At 36.0% G+C, this 5462-nt stretch overlaps 1 non-coding gene across 1 annotated transcript; it reads left to right on the top strand.

Moving 5' to 3' along the window:
• Positions 1 to 3619: 3619 nt before the first annotated feature.
• LOC112745750 (small nucleolar RNA R71) lies at positions 3620 to 3727 on the top strand. Its single transcript, XR_003173662.1, has one exon. It is a non-coding gene; the product is annotated as a small nucleolar RNA R71 (small nucleolar RNA).
• Positions 3728 to 5462: the final 1735 nt, after the last annotated feature.

Raw genomic sequence — 5462 nt, 5'->3', positions numbered from 1 at the left:
CCAGGTTGTAACGTATATCTGGCGTTCAACTATGGTTTGTGACTTGTTTCTGGCGTTTAACTCCAGACAGCAGCGTAGAACTGGCGTTCAATGACCTTTTACGTCGTCTAAACTCGGCCAAAGTATGGACTATTATACATTGTTGGAAAGCCCTGGATGTCTACTTTTTAACGCAATTTGAAGCGCGCCATTTTAAGTTCTTTAGCTCCAGAAAATCCACTTTGAGTGCAGGGAGGTCAGAATCCAACAGCATCAGCAGTCCTTCTTCAACCTCTGAATCTGATTTTTGCTCAAGTCCCTCAATTTCAGCCAGAAAATACCTGAAATCATAGAAAAATACACAAACTCATAGTAAAGTCCAGAAATGTGAATTTAACATAAAAACTAATGAAAACATCCCTAAAAGTAACTAGATTCTACTAAAAACATACTAAAAACAATGCCAAAAAGCGTATAAATTATCCGCTCATCACAACACCAAACTTAAATTGTTGCTTGTCCCCAAGCAACTGAAAATCAAATAGGATAAAAAGAAGAGAATATACTATAAATTCCAAACTATCAATGAAACATAGCTTCAATCATATGAGCGAGACTTATAGCTTTTTGCCTCTTGAATAGTTTTGGCATCTCACTTTATCCATTGAGGTTCAGAATGATTGGCATCTATAGGAACTCAGAGTTCAGATAGTGTTATTGATTCTCCTAGTTCAGTATGATGATTCTTGAACACAGCTACTTTATGAGTCTTGGCCGTGGCCCTAAGCACTTTGTTTTCCAGTATTACCACCGGATACATAAATGCCACAGACACATAATTGGGTGAACCTTTTCAGATTGTGACTCAGCTTTGCTAAAGTCCCCAATTAGAGGTGTCCAGGGTTCTTAAGCACACTCTTCTTTTGCTTTGGACCTTGACTTTAACCGCTCAGTCTCAAGTTTTCACTTGACACCTACACGCCACAAGCACATGGTTAGGGACAGCTTGGTTTAGCCGCTTAGGCCAGGATTTTATTCCTTTAGGCCCTCCTATCCACTGATGCTCAAACCTTGGGATCCTTTTTATTTGCCCTTGCCTTTTGGTTTTAAGGGTTATTGGCTTTTTGCTCTTGCCTCTTGGTTTTAAGAGCTTTTGGCTTTTTCTGCTTGCTTTTTTTTTTCGCCTATTATTATTATTATTATTATTATTATTATTATTATTATTATTATTATTATTATTATTATTATTATTATTATTATTATTATTATTATTTTGGAAGCTTTGTTCTTTGCTGCTTTTTCTTGCTTCAAGAATTATTTTTTATGATTTTTCAGATTATCAAATAACATGTTTCCTAGTCATCATTCTTTCAAGAGCCAACATATTTAACATTCTTAAACAACAACTTCAAAAGACATATGCACTGGTCAAGCATACATTCAGAAAATAAGAAGCATTGTCACCACATCAATATAATGAAACTAAGTTCAAGGATAAATTCGAAACTCATGTACTTCTTGTTCTTTTGAATTAAAACAATTTTTATTTAAGAGAGGTGATGGATTCATAGGACATTCATAACTTTAAGACATAGTTACTAACTACTAATGATCACGCAATAATACACAAACATAGATAAGCACATAACATAGAAAACGAAAAACAGAAGAAATAGGAACAAGGAATGAATCCACCTTAGTGATGGTGGCGTTTCCTTCTTGAGAAACCAATGATGTCCTTGAGCTCTTCTATGTCTCTTCCTTATCTTTGTTGCTCCTCCCTCATTGCTTTTTGAACTTCTCTTATTTCATGAAGGATGATGGAGTGCTCTTGATGTTCCACCCTTAATTGTCCCATGTTGGAACTTAATTCTCCTAGGGAGGTGTTGATTTGCTCCCAATAGTTTTGTGGAGGAAAATGCATTTGAGGCATCTCCGGGATCTCATGGTGATGAGCTTCATGCGCCTCTTGAGCTCCATGAATGGGCTCTCTTGCTTGCTCCATCTTTCTCTTAGTGATGTGCTTGTCCTCTTTAATGAGGATATCTCCCTCTATGTCAAACTTAGAGTTTAACTGTGGGAGCTTTGTTTGACTCTGCTTTGAGAGAAGCTTTTTATGCTTCCTCTCCATGGATGCAGAGAGAGATCCTTGAGTTGTAAACACAAGGTTGTCCTCATTTAATTGAAGGATCAATTCTCCTCTGTCCACATCAATCACAGCTCTTGCTGTGGCTAGGAAAGGTCTTCCTAGGATGATGGATTCATCCTCTTTCTTTCCAGTATCCAGGACTATGAAATCAGCAGGGATGTAAAGGCCTTCAACTTTTACTAACACGTCCTCTACTTGTCCACAAGCCTGTTTTCTTGAATTGTCTGCCATCTCTAATGAGATTTTAGCAGCTTGTACCCCATAGATTCCCAGTTTCTCTATTACAGAGAGGGACATGAGGTTTATCCCTGAACCAAGGTCACACAGAGCCTTAAAGATCATGGTGCCTATAGTACAAGGTATTATGAACTTTCCAAGATCCTGTCTCTTCTGAGGCAATGTCAGTTGATCCAGATCACTTAGTTCATTGGTGAACAAGGGAGGTTCAACTTCCCAAGTTTTAATGCCAAATAATTTGGCATTCAGCTTCATGATTGCACCAAGGAAATTGGCAGCTTGCTCTTCAGTAACATCCTCATACTCTTCAGAAGAGGAATACTCATCAGAGCTCATGAATGGCATAAGGAGGTTCAATGGAATCTCTATGGTCTCTAGATGAGCCTCAGAGTCCTTTGGTTCCTCAGAGGGAAGCTCCTTATTGATCACTGAACGTCCCAGGAGGTCTTCCTCCTTGGGATTCACGTCCTCTCCTTCCCTTACAGGTTCGGCCATGGTGCTTATGTCAATGGCTTTGCACTCTCCTTTTGGATTCTCTTCTGTATTGCTTGGGAGAGTACTAGGAGGGATTTCAGTGATCCTTTTACTTAGCTGGCCCACTTGTGCTTCCAAATTTCTAATGGAAGACCTTGTTTCATTCATGAAACTCATAGTGGCCTTAGATAGATCAGAGACTAAGTTTGCTAAATTAGAGGTATTTTGTTCAGAGTTCTCTGTCTGTTGCTGAGTGGATGATGGAAAAGGTTTATTATTGTTAAACCTATTTCTTCCACCATTATTAAAGCCTTGTTGAGGCCTTTGATCCTTCCATGAGAGATTTGGATGATTTTTCCATGATGGATTATAGGTGTTTCCATATGGTTCACCCATGTAATTTACCTCTACTATTGCAGGGTTCTCAGGATCATAGGCTTCTTCTTCATAAGAAGCCTCTTGAGTACTGTTGGATGCAGCTTGCATTCCATTCAGACTCTGAGAAATCATATTCACTTGCTGAGTCAATATTTTGTTCTGAGCCAATATGGCATTCAGAGTATCAACTTCAAGAACTCCCTTCTTCTGAGGCGTCCCATTACTCACAGGATTCCTCTCAGAAGTGTACATGAACTGGTTATTAGCAACCATGTCAATGAGTTCTTGAGCTTCTGCAGGCGTTTTCTTTAGGTGAATGGATCCACCTGCAGAAGTATCCAATGACATCTTTGATAGCTCAGATAAACCATCATAGAATATATCCAGGATGGTCCATTCTGAAAGCATATCAGAAGGACACTTTTTGGTCAGCTGTTTGTATCTTTCCCAAGCTTCATAGAGGGATTCACCTTCTTTCTGTCTGAAGGTTTGAACATCCACTCTAAGCTTGCTCAGCTTTTGAGGAGGAAAGAACTTGGCTAAAAAAGCCGTGACCAGCTTATCCCAAGAGTTCAGGCTATCTTTGGGTTGAGAATCCAACCATACTCTAGCTCTGTCTCTTACGGCAAAAGGGAAAAGCATGAGCCTGTAGACTTCAGGATCTACTCCATTAGTCTTAACAGTATCACAGATCTGCAAGAATTCAGTTAAGAACTGAAAAGGATCTTCAGATGGAAGTCCATGAAACTTGCAGTTCTGCTGCATCAGAGAAACTAGCTGAGGTTTCAGCTCAAAGTTGTTTGCTCCAATGGTAGGAATGGAGATGCTTCTTCCATGTAAATTGGAATTAGGTGCAGTAAAGTCACCAAGCATTCTCCTTGCATTATTATTATTTTCGGCTGCCATATCCTCTTCTTGTTCGAAAATTCCTGACAGGTGCTTGCTGGATAGTTGTAATTTAGCTTCTCTTAATTTTCTCTTCAGAGTCCTTTCAGGTTCTGGATCTGCCTCAACAAGAATATTCTTGTCCTTGCTCCTGCTCATATGACAAAGAAGAGGGCACAGAAAAATAATAATAATAGGGATCCTTTTTACCACAGGTATAGAGGTTCCCCTGTGTGAGTAGAAGAAAAGAAGGAGATGAGAGAGAAAGAGAATTTTCAAAAATAATTTTTGAAAAAGAGTTAGTGATTTTTGAAAATTGTTTTTGAAAAAGGTTGGTAATTTTTGAAAATTAAAATAAAAAATTGAAATAATTAGTTAATTAAAAAGAAATTTTGAAAAAGAGGGAAGATATTTTCGAAAATTAGAGAGAGAGAGTTAGTTAGGTGGTTTTGAAAAAGATAAAAAACAAACAAAAAGTTAGTTAGTTAGTTGAAACAAATTTGAAAAGATAAGAAGTTAGGAAGTTAGAAAAGATATTTTGAAATCAAATTTTTGAAAAAGGTAAGATAAGAAGATATTTTTGAATACATATGATTGAAATTAGTTTTGAAAAAGATTTGATTTTTAAAATCACAATTAATGACTTGATTCACAAGAAATCACAAGATATGATTCTAGAACTTAAAGTTTGAATCTTTCCTAACAAGCAAGTAACAAACTTGAAAATTTTGAATCAAAACATTAATTGATGATGTTATTTTCGAAAATTATGTGATAAAGATAAGAAAAAGATTTTTGAAAAATATTTTTGAAATTTTTGAAAATAACTAAAAAAAAATTGAAAAAAGATTTGATTTTTGAAAAAGATTTTGAAAAAGATAAGATTTTTAAAATTCAAAATTCGATTTGACTCATAAAACCAACTAGATTTTAAAAATTTTTGAAAAAGTCAACTCAAATTTTCGAATTTATGAGAGAAAAGAGGGAAAGATATTTTTTTTATTTTTGAATTTTGAATGATGAGAGAGAAAAACATGAAAATGATGCAATGCATGAGATTTATGGATCAAAACAATGAATGCATGCAAGAATGCTATGAATGTCAAGATGAACACCAAGAATACTATGAAGATCATGATGAACATCAAGAACACATTTTTGAAAAATTTTTAATACAAAGAAAACATGCAAGACACCAAACTTAGAAATCTTTGATGCTTAGACTCTATGGATGCAAGAATGCATATGAAAAACATCATACAACACAAAATAAGAAAACATCAAGATCAAACAAGAAGACTTACCAAGAACAACTTGAAGATCATGAAGAACACTATGAATGCATGAATTTTTGAAAAAT

Source organism: Arachis hypogaea, chromosome 14 (genome assembly GCF_003086295.3).
Source record: "Arachis hypogaea cultivar Tifrunner chromosome 14, arahy.Tifrunner.gnm2.J5K5, whole genome shotgun sequence".
Taxonomy (NCBI): Eukaryota; Viridiplantae; Streptophyta; class Magnoliopsida; order Fabales; family Fabaceae; genus Arachis; species Arachis hypogaea.
This window is presented reverse-complemented; position numbering and strand designations above follow the sequence as displayed.